Here is a 14,791-nt window from a genome sequence, read left to right as displayed (position 1 = left end):
ATTATGGTGATTAATATTTTATAGTTCAAGGTTAAACATCTGCATTATTGTCATGGTTTCATAATATTTGGTTCAATACAATAGATTCGAATGTTCTATTGTTTATATTAACTAACCAATCATATTACAATAAACTTTTATACAAACTTTTATATAAACGTTTGTCATAAAATAAACTTTTATTCTCAGAATTGATTCAAGATGCCTAAGTCAATAAGCACGAATTTTATATATGTTGTAGATCCTTCATTGGTATCCAACTATTGAAATCATTACTATAACCCTTCCATTTGACTAAAGCTTGTTTCTTCTTATAATCTCTCCGAATGACTTTATCAATTCTGAATACATCCTGTTTTGCTTTTAATAATTCAGGTTCATAAAAGCTACCTTGTATTTCCTCATTTCTGAGGTCTTTCAATTTGTATGTAATGGGATTAGTATGTTGGATCTTAGTAATTACGAACATTTCTTCACTCCAATTCGGTGTATAACCCTTATCGAAAACAATTCGTTTATACTTAGATATTCGGACCTTGTCACCAACCTTAAATTTTGGTTTAGCTGATAATGGCTCCATATCACCGTATAGGTTAAAGTAAACAGTTCCTTCATTCTTTTTCTTTGAAGCTTCTGTGGGTGTCATTTTGATAGAGCTATGTTTTGTATTATTATATTCTTTTACTATTTTTGGAAGTATTTCAAGATACTGTGTATTACCTTGAATAGTAAACTGTTTGTACATTTTATTTTTCAAAGTTCTATTAAATCTCTCAATAACAACAGCTTTACCTTCATTAAAAGTGGAATACATGTTAATATCATTTTGCTTTAGCCATTCCTTGAATGTTTTGTTATAAAATTCAGATCCCTGATCGACCCAGAGAAATTCAGGTTTACGTTTGTCATTAATGACAATATTGTTGAATGCGTTAGTTATTGATGTACCTTTCTTATCTTTCAATTGTATAGCCCAAGCGAATTTACTGAATACGTCAATTATAGTCAATAGATATTTATAACCTTTATTCCATTTTGAAAGTTTATCCATAAAAACTAAATCAGCAGACCATATGTCGTCAATTCCATTTGATATTACTCTTCTAGTTTTAAATTTTCGTCTGATTGGTTTATGTAACTCATCGGCTAATTGTTGAGACCAATCATTTTTACTCAACGCCGTTTTCCGTTTTTTGTCTTCTTTTGTTTTACACCCATACCTACTTTAGCCTTGGTAGCAATAGTGTTCCTTGCAATAGCATGACCCCATTGTCTGTCTTTCCATGGGATAGCATCAAGGGCTTTTACCATCTTTTTATCAGCTTCGTTTTTGCATTTAACCTGATCTTTTGAGGGTTTATTTGCACAGACGCTGTAATCTACATCATGTTGCATCGATACAGCATCTGTTTTACCAGTTGGTGACTGATATATTTTTAGTATTTTACCTGTATTTGGATCCCATTTTACCTGTTTTTCAAGAGGATTACCCGGGCCGGTATATTTATGGCCGGGCATAACAAACCCTTCTTTTGGAGCTACTTTCAGAATAGCTTTGTGGATATCAAAACCTCTCCCGCTTTTCTTTTTAATGAATTTGCTTTTATTTTTTCTGCATATTGAGCAAATACTTTTTTCCATCAGCTTGTTATTTTTACTTTTGACTGTCTTTGGATTGATTGAATTAGTTTTCATTTTACACGAAACACAGTATGACTGACACATATATATATATTGATTAGATATTAATCACAGTATTTATTCCTCCATTTCCCTGCTTTTTTATCCCAAACGGTTCCAGAGCATGACGGATCTTGATGCTCACTTGGAGATGTCCAGAATTTCTTTGAGAATAATCCGGTTTTCGTGTTGAAGGCACCTTTTGCGATGTCTCCACTCCAATACTTTTTGAACAGATCTTTATCACCTCCTGTAGCACCCATGATAAAGGATGCTACGTCTTGAGCCTGCTGAAACCCTGGGATCTTATTGCCGATTTTATTGTTGATCGATTCTCCGAGTCCTTTACCAGATTTGTTGCTTACAAAACGGGTTTTAGTGATTTTGCATTCAGCGCATATGCATTTCATCATAGTTCGGCCATTTTTGGTTTTTACATATCGCTCGCTATCAGGTATGCATTCAGTCTTTTTTTTCTGTTTTACACAATACGATTTGACCATTATATATATTGATTATACAATTTCATCAAAATTTTTTTTACAGCTTCTCTTTTCTTTATCAATGAACAAAAATTCGAAGGGCATCAGTTTGTCAAATAAATTGGGATCTATTCTGTTTTCTTTGCCGATCAGATTGGAATGGTTTTTTGTGGCTGGTGGATATAATAACATATGTGAACTGTTCAGTCTTATTTTCTGAGGCACATCATAGTAACTTTGACTCAAATAAATGGGAGTTATATTATGATGTCTTCCGTCAGTGAAATGATTCGCTATTTTGGATTGAATTTTGTCACAACAATTTATCAAATCATCGAAGACCACTATTTTTCTGTTATTGTTGGGATATTCTTCAGTATCCATTATTTTATCAGCAGTCTTAATCTCTAACACATCATAACCAACCTTTTTTGATATGTCATCCATCAATGATTCGAGATCTTTTATTTTGTCTTGATGTCTATTCGGAGTATAAAATATTATCTTGTCATAAAACACGAGCGGTTTTCTCAATATGTGCATCAGAAGGTTTGTTTTACCACAATTGCTTTGACCGCAAATGAGCATTCTGAATTCTTCATTCAAGAAGTTATTTAAGCTTCGTTTTTGGGCTTCTTTTTTGATGTTGTCATAGTTTGGAATCTTCATCAATATATATATTGTGTACATTAAAATATCTGTCTTCCAGCATTTATGTCAATTGATATATTAATTTTGTCATTTATCTAAACTATTATATATGGATATCGAAAAATTCAGAGAGAATCAGAAGAAGCATTATGAGAATAATCTTTTGAAAAGACAAATCAGAAAACAAATAAAAGACACACTGGATGAAAAACAATCAAGACAATTTGAAAGCAAGGAATTATTCAAACCCGTTATAACATCTCAGAAAGAGGTGAAAGAAACCATCGATAAAAAACAAGATAAATTAATTGAAAACTTGAATGAAAAACAAGAAAAATTAATTTCAGCTGTTGATATGTTGAATGAAACAATGTCATCATCTGGTTCACAAAGTGGGGTTCAAAGTTGGTTAAGTGATTTACCATCAAAATTTGATCCGTTAGACATAGTACCTGAAGAAAATGAAGAAGAAGATGAAGATGAAGAAGTCCCAAAAAAAGAAGTCGTTGAAGAACATATCTTCAACCAAGGTGAAAAAAACATCATAAGAAAATATGGATTTGATCCTGATTTGAATGATATTCCAGATGAAAAAGAAGTTAGATCAGCAATATCTCATCTTACTGGAAAAAGACGATCTTCAAATCGGATTATTAAAAATAACGCAAGGAAAGATCAAGAGATATTGAGTAAATATCGCACTGTTATAAAAGGAATCAATTTCAGGGAAAAAACAGGCGATGGTATCAGGTCTTACAAACAGCCAAAGCGAAATGCTTACAAGATAAACAATGGACAGTATGGTGGTTTACTCATAAATATGCCAAGATTAATCAATGAAATGGTCATCGAAGCCGTGAAAGATGGCAAAATGGTTTATGAAGACATTGCTGACAAATCACTCGTTGATCTCATTACAAAGAGGTTTGATCCGAAGAAAAAGTATTCATCAAAAGCAATCAAAATATTCAATAATCTCAATTTGTTATCAAACATCCCAAAACATAGATCATCAGGGAAATCAAAACTGATTGGAGGTGCAATGATATACTCAGACCCAAACGATTTGATGAAAAGATTGACTTTGTTGACTGGAAGCAAAAGGGCTGGTAATACAAGTATTGTTCTCAGAAATGAAATGTGGCAGATCATTGATTATTTACTCAAACAAGGTGTGATAGCTAAAACACAATACGATAAATTTGTCAGGACTCAATTAATGTAATCTAATGATATAATGGAAATCCCGATGTTTTTGGATAGCAATGATGGAATAAGAGATTCAATGTCTCATGATTTCACCATCAATCATGTGCCTGAAATAGTCCTAGACAGGAATAAAACATATTATTTGGCTCTTTACAGTGCTGAAATGACTTATAGCTGGTTCAATGTGTCTTCAAAGTATGGAAATAACAAAATAAAATACAGCAAGGATTCTGGAGCGAATTGGGTTGAAATTGTTTTCCGTGATGGTAATTATTCTTATTCAGACATCAATGAGTATATTTCACAAATACTCGAAGTGAATGGTGATTTAAACGATAAGGGGAAAGGTATCTCACTTGAATTTTCATCATCATTATTGAAGGTGTATATTGAATTGGAAGAAAAAATATCAATTGGATCTCAGAGAAGGTGATTTCTCAAAACTGATTGGTTTCAATAAAGAAATCATCACATCAACAAAATACGGATCCAATGCTCCAAACATAACTAGAAATGTTGATAACATTTTCATTCATTGCAATCTTCTGAGCGACTCACTTGTTTCTGGGACGCAAGGTGATGTACTTTATCGTTTTAGTGTTGCCAATTTGCAGATATCTTATCCATTTGAAATAAAAGAAACAATACCTCGACCCCTTTTCAACAAAATCAATACCAACATCATCAAAGAATTGAGGATATATATCACTGATGGATTGAACAACCCTATCCATCTCAATAATATACCAATTAACTTGACTTTGCTGTTGAAAGAAGTGTGATATTATATATCGTATTCGTATATGAGCAGAATCAGAAAAGTGAGAGATATGAATACCGGTATGTCATACTACATCGACATTGAAACCGGTGACCCAGTTGATGATCACCAAAAAGGAGGTGGTATTATGAACAGTTTGATTTCCACTGCAAAAAAATCATTGACAAGTAAAACCACCAAAGATTTGGCAAAAAAAGCTGGTAAAAAAGGAGTACAACATGTTGCACATAAAACTGGCAACATCATCAAAAATAGACTGAATAAAGCAACCAAGAAAGAAACAGAAAAACTGAAAAAATACACTGAATCAGAAAATAAGGGAGACATGATCGTCAGCTTATTACAATCACATCCTGAAAACAAAAAATTCCAACCAGAAAGAACGAAAAATACGGAAGAACAATTGAGGAATGATATCCTCAGTCTGGAATTCGACAAATTAACCAACATGTAAAATAATGTAAACCATTATTATATAATGTCTTTCAGAAGCTCGAAATATTGCAAACGATACGAATATGTCTCATTTGATTTACAAAATCCAATAACATTACCTGCAAACAACCAGTCTCAAAAAAAGAGTGGATACAGGTTCGTTATTGATAGCAGTAGTGAGACTCACCCTTTCGACTTGTATAATTCATACCTTTCTGTTGATTTTAAAATCACAAAGATGGATAACACTGGATATAATGCAGATGATCAGGTTGCAACCGTCAATTCCGGTTATTCACTTATCAATCAGTTGAAGGTTGAATTAAGCGGAGTTAATGCTCTCGGTGCACCAGGGGTTAATCATGCTATCAATGTGAAAAATCTGACTGAATTATCATCAAGTTACACTGAAACAGTCGGACCAAGTATGTTCAATTACCCAGACACTAGTGTCGGTGCTGTATCAGAAAAATATACTATGAGAGAAGTACAGCACGGTCGAAACGACGCTGATAATGCTTATGAAGCAAGAAATGTAGTTGATGGAGATAATGTAAACTACAATGAGGGTTTCGCAAAAAGAAAAGCATTACTTACAGCATCCGCTGAAAATAACATCGTACTACCATTGAACAGATATGGTTTCTTCAACTCTTTTGAGACAGAAATAGCACCGAATGGTAAAGTCACCATTGATGTCAGTCTTGAAACTGATAACAATGTGATATTTCGTGCTGGGGGTGACCCAGGAAGGTTTATTGTCACTAGGCTTGTTTTATGGGTACCGAAAATGATATTCAATGCTGAGGGTGAGCAGATTTTTCTTCAAACATATCTAAAGCCACATACATGGTCATATCTCAAAGAGAGAATTGAGATTTCTCCATCAACAACAGCACGTCAAGGTACATTCAGGATTACTTCTTCAATTCGAAAACCGAGGCATGTTTTTATATGGGCTCTTAATGATGCAAAAATGAATGATCAAACACAAAATCCATTTCTATTTAATACATATAACATCGCGAATAACCGAACATTTTCAAATGCAAGGCTTGAACTGAGCAACGGTATTTTTTATCCAAACGAAGAACTGAAACCAGATACAGAGATCGTACAAGCATACAGGACATTGATGGAATATCAAAAAGATTTCAATGCTTATTACACTTCCCCAACAATCACCCTGAAATCATTTCAAGAGTTGTATGGGCTCATCTATTTTGATCTTAGAAACCAAGAGGAAGAAATCAAAAGTGGTTCAACCAAGATCCAATTCATTTACAATTTATCTGGGAATCCAAATGCAAATTACAGCCTCTATGCTTTGATTCTCCATGAAGAAGAGCTTAGTGTTGATATCGTCAATGGTAAAGTTCTCCTCAAAGCTTGATTCGTTAATCAAATGTATTTTATGTAACGTTAATATATATGACTGAATACAAACCATACACGGTATCACTCAGCAGAAACCAGAAATTGAAGCTCACAAAAGCCATCATGAACAAATCTCCAATAACACTGAGATTGTCGTCTAATGAGTTGTCTGGAAGCGACAAAATGTTTCTGACAAAAACACAGATCAATAAGATCAAAAAATCGAAAACCCTCAATAAAGGTGTTGATATAAAAATTTCAAAAACACAAATTTCTCATATTAAACCAATGATACAATCGGGTATGGGTCTTCAAAATAGACCGTATCCACCTTCAATAAAAAGCCAAGGACAAGGATTGCGTAACAGACCATTTAATATCCACGATTATGCCCAGTACAAAAGCCCCCTTTCATTGGTACTTGGTCTGGGGATCAGAAAGGTTCAGGAATAAAAAAAAGAACCATGAAGAAAAAAGTAACCCAAACAACCATTCCAATAACTGGATTGAGATTGTAAATAAACCAAAATTCATTAATAAAGCTTTGAGCGATAGAGATTTGATTAATTGGTGTGATTATTTAAAAATTGATATTACCGGCATATATAGCAGAAACCAACATATGCCTAAAAAACATAGTCCATGTATTATCAATTTAGATGATTTGAATAATGCTGGAACTCATTGGACTTGTTGTATAAAAGGTAAAAATGACAAAACATTATGGTATTTCGACAGTTTCGGAATGCATTACCCCCAAGAATTTGAAATGAGAGCAAAGAGAGATGGTATCACCAATATTCTTTTTAATAATTCTCAATATCAAGACCTCAAGTCTGTTTTATGTGGTTATTATTGTCTTTATTTTTTACACCAAGCACTTGTATTCAAAAAAGGATATTTTGACATCTTGAAACCATTATCAATGACAAACACCAATCACAATGAAAAATTCATCAAGAACTATTTTGAAAATATATAACATAATTACATATGGGATTTTTTGACGGCAATCATACTGCGAATGCAATAACTGGAAGTGTTGGAAAAGAAGGACCAGCTGGGGTTGGGTTCAAACTAACAGAATCAGGTGATTATGACATGGATAAAAAGAAAATATTTGGGTTAAAGACTCAAGATGACGTAGCATTTGATGCTGATCTTGATACATATGCAAAAGACTTGAGTAGTGCTGTTAACAAGAGATATGTCAACCAATTTTTAATGAAAAAAAACAGTGATGAAACCCATTTTGATTGTGTTGGACTTTCACTTCAGAACACTGAAGCTTACTATGATGGGTTGTATAACGACTTATCAATACCGAATGTTGAATATGTAAAATTAGAAGACAATAAAGTCAAAACAGAACTAAACAACAAACTCACTGATAAAGCCGATCTTAGTACCAATAACGAACAAACTTTTAACAGCATAATAAACGTCCCGAAATTCGATTCAGGATATAGTAATATGTCAAATGTGATGAATAAAGAATATATTGACTCCAGAGACGCGCTTAAAGCTGATAAAACATATGCCGACAATACTTTTCTAACGAAGAAAACAGGTGCTATTTTAACTAATACCCTTCAGAGCAAGGCTTCTAAAATATATGCCGACAGTACTTTTTTAACAAGAACTCAAGGAAATGTCTTGGCGAATAGTCTTCATACAAAGCTTGATATTAACGGTAAAAATCATATGAATGCAAATCTTAACATGGCCAATAACAAAATAATTAATATAAAGGAACCATCTAGTTTAAATGATGTTGTTACTCTCAAATACATGCAAGATCACGTAAGTCAAAGCCATGTTCAATCTGTTAATAGTGAAAACAAATTCAAATATATAATGGAAAAACCCAGTGAACAAGTAAGTCAAGAAAACGATATCGAATTAGGAGATGAAGTATACCTTGACAAATCACCGCATCAGATTAACAAAAAGGTGATTGACATGAAATTACTACTTGATGCTTCAAAACGGTATTATAGTTCAAGAGTTGGATTAAACCTCTATCTTCTTTCCAATGATCAATATACCTTATGTTTTGAGTTGATATGGACAAATAATGATATTGATCCTAGTTCTATACATATCGATGGTATATCTTCAATTGAAACAATTCATAACATAAGCACAAAGGTATTCGGAACGCAACTATATGCTCGATTAATATGCCAATTCACCAAATCTCAGCAAATCGGTAACAATTATATCTATATTGATATCGTTATGAAGATGAAACCTGATCAAAATTATGATCAAAAACTACAAACTTACTTCACAGTGTATGGAATATCTTCACATCAATCCAATATCTCACCAAGCATATATGACCAACTATATTGCGTGGAGAATGATCAAATATATATCGAGGGAGCTGTAAATATGTCCAATTATTCCATCACTGGCTTAAAAGAAGCTTTAAATAACAACGATGCAATCAATCTAGGCCAGTTGACAAGCTTGAATAATGCTCTCAAACTAACTCTTGAAAACCAGATCAAAACATTGCAACCCAAAAGCTATTATTATGAATTGTTTGGGAAATATTATTTCGATTTAATGGATCCATCTAAATTCATCATGTCAGATAGCAACGGCGCTGTTGTTTCAGGATTAGATAATCTTGTTTTTAATCCAACAAAATTGTTAGCAGATTTTGATATAACAAAGGGTTTTAAAAATAGTTTCATAATTAATTTAAATGAAAACATCACTGGATCTGACGACTTTACCTTTTATCTGACATTTAAATATGAGGCAGGGCCTAATAAAAGAATTCTTATAAAATTGGGCGATGATAGTAGTTTTCATTACCCTTGGATTAAAATTGAGAATAAAAAAATTAAAATTGAATATGATTTAGATGAATATATAGAGCAGATTAGAACTGCTTATATAGGGAAATATCTGAATCTATGGTATACTAAAATAGGGTCCCTATTTAGAATCGCTGTATGCAATAATGGTATGAGTATTGATCGAGCATTTTCTGGTTTTAATATCAATGCATCCAACATTAAAATCAGTTCAGATTACTTTGTACAAAGAATCGGTTTTAGTAAAACTGCGTATCCGATAAATGGTAAAGAGTATCATAAAATTCAATTTTTAGATAAAACAAAGGGTGTATTCTTCGAATAAATTATCTAACTCCAACGATTTTATCTAATTAAATTATATGAAAACAGTGAAATTGGTTAGCAATATTATTGATTCTATTGAGAGATTAATTCAAAACATAAGGAAGCTGTATTACACAATAAAGAACAAGCGCAATGCTAAAATGACAAAATGATAAAACAAAAAAAATCATATATAACTAATATATATGACTAAACATCTAAAATGCATATTTACATGGAACCATATATAAAGCGAACTGACTGAAGAACAAATTATAGAATTGAAAGCTTATTATCAAACATATCATCGAAAATGTTGGGCTTATAAGCAGGCTGTTAAACGTTTCAAAAAATGGAAATTATTAGGGAATTCATTGTCTATTCTCTTTGCATCCGGCTCCATTTCATCAAGTATTGCTACAGGAGGTGTTAGTTTGGTTGCAATTAGTACAATAGCGCTTTTAATACAAGGCTGGATGCATCATCAAAATCTCGATTTAAAAATTCAAAATAGTACATATGCATATCAGAGCTACCAGCATTTACTCAACTCAATTAAAAACACGATGAGATGCGGTGATTACAATCCGTCTAGCGTCATAATTTCAATGAAGAACATTGACGATTATGTGACGGATACCTGTCCGATAATCGACAAGTACCTACGAAAATATGATAAGAAATTTATTGGATGATCCGATTTATTTCGCCAAAATTTAATGACAAAATCTCATTCCAATACAATCGATAATAGGCTAACGTTTTCTTGCTTTTGCTAATTTTGATAAATTCACAAGGTAGATTCATCATCAAAAAAAGCTGTTTAATTATGAATTTGGTTGATATAAGTCTTTTTCTACCTTTGTTTACAACAGGAATAGCGCCGGATTCGATAATATCAAACACTTTATAAATTCGATTCCTTTGATCACTAGTCAATTGTACCCTATTTTTAATACATAAATCGTTTAAAACATTCTCAACGTGATACTTCCGATGATATACCGATTCTCGCCGTATTCTATGCATATTTTCATAAAAATCAATGTACTCACTGACATAATCATAACTATTAACCAAACCGCAATTTAGACAGACATCCATACCATTTATATTTTCTATATCCTGCTTACTACAGCATTGCTCAGCATCCTTGATACCTTTTATCAATAGTTGATCACAGAAAGGGCATATAGGTTCTTTTAAATTTTTTAATTCATCGTGGATTTCAGAATTACAAACCATTATATATATAACACACATAACTTCACGGCACAGCTGTGTTTGGCAGTAAATTTCAGAATAAACTTTTTGAGTAAACTTTTGAGTAAACTTTTGTGTAAACTTTTGTGTAAACTTTTGTGTAAACTTTTTGAGTAAAATTTGTTGAAATATGATTGGTCAATAGAAATCACGTCATTAAAAACATTGTACTCATTAATCATTTATAACTTATGGCTAAAACCGTAAACTGAATAATTATGTATTTAATGCTGATCCTTACGAGGCCTTCCACGTCGTCGTTTCAGTTGTGTATGTTCAATCTGGTCTTTACACTCTAAACATATATGATTTTTGTATTCATTTGATATTTCAGATCTGCTGTTATTGTCTGAAGATAGCATTTTAATAATACTAATATTAGCGTCAAGGATGCTCTGAATACACCACATTTTATTAATGAAGACTATATCATTCGAGCTTTCATCAGCTTCTGGTTGGTGTTTGATATTTAATGTAATATCACTCATTCTATATAATAAAGAAAATAATTATCTGTTTATATCTAAACGCACTATAAAACTACATAAGGCTATAATTATCTAACATATATTGAGTAGATATGTATTAGATGGCATATCGATTTTCGCAGTATTTAGTACTGACTTTCGTTGTATTATAACAACCAATAATATTTTATTACTGGTTATTAATATATATGATATACTTTATTCGTATTTTTTGCTCTTTTTGATACTTCCTTTGGGTCTAACATTTGGCATTTTTTATAAAATCACTGGGCATATCTTTTTGGTTCACATATTCGAATTTCCAAATGAATTTGCAAATCACAACACATCTATATCATATATTTAGATTTATATATTTTTATTCTCTTTCTGCAGGAAAAAGATCATTGCAATCAAGGAAGCCATTATTTTTATCAGAGTAGCATTCATTTACAAAACACAATATAACTCGATAAACAATCAAATGATCGTACTTTAAAATAACGCATTTAATACCATCAATAAAAATCGATTCAACCTCTTTTTTAGATTTGGTATCAATAACTTTACAACCATGAACATCAAATCCATAAACTTCAAATTTCGGATGCGTCATTATTTTAACTCCATCTTTTTCAATAGGAATATAAGTATTATAGAAGCATTCCAGACAAAATTTTGACATAATAATATATATATATTCAACCGAATTTTGAAGTTTCAAAATTACATTTTTAACACCATCAATAAAAACCGATTCAACTTCTTTTCCCGAACAGGTATCGACAACTATGCAATTATAAGTGCAGCCAAATTCTGGGAATTGGGGATGTAAAAATATTTTAACTCCATCTAATATTATTTGTTCGCCTTCTTCAATAAAAGTCATTTCAGGAGAATGTATATCATCAAATGTTATCTTTTTAGGTTTTTCCATTTTACGTTCTATATCATAAAATATTTCTTTCGGTATTTTCATTTTACGTTCTATATAATATATAAATAAATAAATTCTTATATATCATCAATTAAACGCATCAAAAATATTTATAGTTAATGATATAAAGAAATATTATTATACTATAATAATGGGAAGAAAACAAAAATATTTTAACGATACTGACAAAAAAAACGCTATTAAAAAAAGCAAAACCCAATATATGCTTTCAAAATCTTGGAAATGCGATATTTGTGATTATAACAGTAATTTAGCATCAAAATGGATGCATATAAAGACAAAAAAACACATCACAAATAGTATATTAGCCGGTCTACGAGATGATGATAGTTTTGAAATAATCGATGAAGAATGATACATATAATCAACACATCATGCACTTTTACAATGACTAAATATATAATATATCTAGTTATTTAAAAAAATGAAAAATCAAAAAAATTATTTTACTATAAAACACTTAAAGAAAAATTAATTTACTATAAATATGAAAATGGAAAATAAAAATATCTCATCTAATAATATGAACGAATCAGATCTAGCTAAGCTATCGAAAACCGATTTTATAAAAATGATATTATCACTAAAAGCAAACCAACAAAGAGTTTACAAACCTAGGCCACCAATCCCAACTCCTCGTAAGAGTGTTAAACAGAGAGTGCAGGATTATGAGGAAAATATCATTCAACCACCTATTGAATTCAGAAAAAATTACAAGCCTATACCCATGCCAAGGACTATAAAACCAATTCCATTACCAAGGACTAAGATAGAGGAAGTTGCTAAAGCTATGAAAGGCTACACAAAGTCTTTTGAAATTGGTATAAAAAATAATAAAGACCCGTTATTACAGCTTCAAAACACAAGAAAAGCTGTAGAAAATCACATCATAAAAGAGCTATCAGAAATGAAAGGACTCAAATTTGCTGAAACTCTTAAGGTGACATTTTCAAAGATGACTGGCGATAGTGTAATATATAAAACAGCTTATTTTAATTGCAAACCACAAACAATCATCAATAATATAGAGATCGCAGAATCACTACAAGCATCTAAACAACAGATATTAAATTTCGTAGCTCAGTGGATATCAGAAGGCTCAGGATGGGTATTACAATCTGTTGACAGTCATTATATAAACCTTGTGAAATATGAACCGTTAAAAGGCTCATCATATATTCAGCTACCCCAAGAACTAAGGAATAGTGCTAAGGGATTGATTAATATGAAAAATAATGATAATGAATGCTTCAGATGGTGCCATATCAGGCATTTAAATCCTCAAGATAAATACCCCCAGAGGATTAAAAAATCTGACCGGCAATATGTAGATAAACTAAATTATAAAGGGATTGAATTCCCAGCAACCACTAAGCAGTATAACAAGATCGAAAAGCAGAATGAAATCAATATTAATGTATTTGGATATGAAGACAAACAACCATATCCTATCTATGTAACAAAAGAAAAATTTGATAATCAGATGAATTTATTATTGATAACAAAAGACGAAAATAAGCATTATGTTCTAATTAAGAATTTCAACAAATTCATGTATAATCAAACAAAACATCGAGATAAGAAGCATTTCTGCATGCATTGTCTCCAGTGCTTTAGTTCAGAAAGAGTATTAAACGATCACAAAGATAATTGCATTCAAGTAAATGGAGAACAAGCAGTAAAGATGCCTAATAAGGATAACAACATACTAAAATTCAACAACTTCCATAAACAACAACAAGTGCCATTCGTCATATATGCTGATTTTGAAGCTATAACCGAAAAGATCTCTGGTTGTAAGCCTAATGATGATAAATCATATACAGAGGCATACCAGAAGCATACAGACTGTGGATATGGTTACAAGGTTGTCTGTTGCTATGATGATAAATACACCAAGCCAGTGCAGATATACAGAGGAGAAAAAGCTGTTTATAAATTCATGGAAGCCATTTTAGATGAAGTTAAATATTGCAAAAAGACTATGCGAAAATTCTTCAAAAAACCATTAAAAATGACCAAAGATGATGAAGATGCATTTCAAAAAGCAAACGGATGCCATATTTGTGACAAAGCATATACTGATGATGACATACGAGTGAGAGATCATTGCCATATCACGGGCAAATTTCGTGGATCAGTTCATCAAGAATGTAATCTTAAACTGAGAATAGAGCCTGATAAGATAAAGATACCTGTTATATTCCATAACTTGAAAGGATATGACAGTCATTTTATAATGCAAGAGATTGGTGCTATTGTTAAAAACAATAAATACATAAATAAGAAGGGAGAAGAAAAACAAATGAATATAAATGCCATACCCAACAATATGGAAAAGTATATGGCAT

This window comes from Oculina patagonica, chromosome 6 (assembly GCF_052425735.1).
Source record: "Oculina patagonica isolate OP01 chromosome 6, crgOcupat, whole genome shotgun sequence".
Lineage (NCBI taxonomy): Eukaryota > Metazoa > Cnidaria > Anthozoa > Scleractinia > Oculinidae > Oculina > Oculina patagonica.
Note: the sequence above shows the minus strand (reverse complement) of the source record.